The 1994-nt window shown below is 40.4% G+C and overlaps 1 pseudogene; it reads left to right on the top strand.

Annotated features, from left to right (window-relative positions):
• The first annotated feature begins 250 nt into the window (after positions 1 to 250).
• The window catches only part of LOC102851683, a 103238-nt pseudogene continuing 101494 nt past the window's right edge, over positions 251 to 1994 (top strand).

Here is a 1994-nt window from a genome sequence, read left to right as displayed (position 1 = left end):
GTTGGTGCTACCAATGTGAATTTTGAGTACCTCCCAATCTAGGGACTCATCTTCCAGTTCTATACCAGACAATGGTCTGTGCTGGCCCATAAGGTTTTCCTTGGGCAATATTTGGAAATAGCTAGTGCTCCCCAGTTTATCTTAATATAAAAGACCTGCTAAAACCTGGTCACCACATTGGACCCTACTGGTGTTTGAAACTCTGGTGGCACAGTTTACAGCATCATAGCAATAAGCAAGCTATGGCGAAATGGCTAACAGGTATATTACTGAAATGAGTGGGCATCAGTAGTGTTCACCCAGGTCTCTGAGAAGAAAAGATAAGCACATGCATTCTTTCATATACCACTTGTGTCTTGCAGACATCAGACTCTAGGTTAATGCATCCTGATAGAGTGACAGCTCTGAAATTTCAAAACCCCAGAAACTTTTGAAGGTATCATGGGGACAAGCTGATGATGAAGCAAGTATCCCACGTTGCCTGGAGCCCACATTCAAGACTCCCGAACATGGATAGGGTAAACAGAGAGATTTGATGCATACTTGATTTTAAATAGCTCTCTCGAAAATTCAGTGCCAGCAAGTATAATATCTCAACTGGTACAAATGCCAGCACGAAATGCCATGGCTCATGAAAATGTATAGCAATGTACTTAACAGGTAATCTTTCATATTAAGAAAAAAATATAAAATCCATTTCCCAGTCCTGTTATATCCCTTCCAAGAGCTCCATGATCTGAGGCTGTGTTGCCCAATCTGCCATGTGGGGACCAAAACCTTGAAATATGGCCAGTCCAAATCAAGATGTGTTGGGTTGCCTTTGGAAGACACAGGAAAAGGACAAGAATGTAAAATGGCTCAATGAGAAATTTGAAATGAAGTTTGTGTGCCGAATTGTAACTTTTTGACCTGTTAGGTGAAAGAAATTAATTGCACTCATTTCTTTTTACTCTTTGTGTTGGAAAACTTCTATTTATATAACACATGTGACTTAGGGTTGCAGCTCATTTTACAGTTCCATGGGTTGTAAGAGCACTAGTGTCCTAGTAGCAAGAAGTTATGCTGCAATCCCACAGCCACAGGCCTGAGGTTTGAATCCACCAACTGCTCCATGGGAGAAGTATGGGCAATCTCTCCCATGTGATTAACTGCTTCTGAAAACGTGCCAGAGGATCAGCTAAATGTCAGTTCTAGCTCGATGGTATGCAATAACACAACAGAATATATAAATCATTATCACTAGAAAGCAAGTCATACATGGATATTCTAGGATATCACAGAAGACATAATCCGGAGAACAAAGGTAGTCTGAGGCAACATCTCTGAGGAGAGATCTCCTTTTCAATTTAAGAATAATTGTTATTTATGAAAATTACCTGGAATTGAATGGAAATTTCAAAAATGGAATGTTCCTAAGAGGAGTAAAGCCTGACTAAGAATTCATCCAAATGTGATGGTAACAAAAGAATACAGGTTGGATGTGTTTAGGGTCTCACTATGTACCAGGCACTAGGCTCATTTGATTACCTAATGTATTTACATCTTTTCATCCTCAAAGTTTAAACTAATGGACTACAGACCAGAATTAGCCCCATTTTACAGTTAAGGAGAACATAGTTCAGCAAAGAGTTATCCATTTTATTCAGTAATAATCTTCTCAAGGCTGATATTCCATTAACATTCCGAGGCTGTAAATAGCGTAAGAGGAGACAGCCGTCTCCTGAAGAGCTGGTGGCCAGTTTGAAGCACCAGAGAGGCATGGTTTTTGGGGTAGCACTGCAAATTGCTACAGACTGTACCACTACAGACAGCCTCAAAGAGCAAGATGGGGATCCAGACTCAGGGTCTCTGAATCCTGAGCCCAAACTCTTAATCAGAAAGCTCTAAAATGTTGTAATTGACTTCTGGATATTTGTTAGGGTAAGAATTTCACATACACATGCACACACCACACACAGAGAGAGTATCTCTCTCTCTCTCTCTCTCTCTCTCTC

This window comes from Elephantulus edwardii, unplaced genomic scaffold (genome assembly GCF_000299155.1).
Source record: "Elephantulus edwardii isolate Elephantulus edwardi_28Jun2011 unplaced genomic scaffold, EleEdw1.0 scaffold00060, whole genome shotgun sequence".
NCBI classification, from domain to species: Eukaryota; Metazoa; Chordata; class Mammalia; order Macroscelidea; family Macroscelididae; genus Elephantulus; species Elephantulus edwardii.
This window is presented reverse-complemented; position numbering and strand designations above follow the sequence as displayed.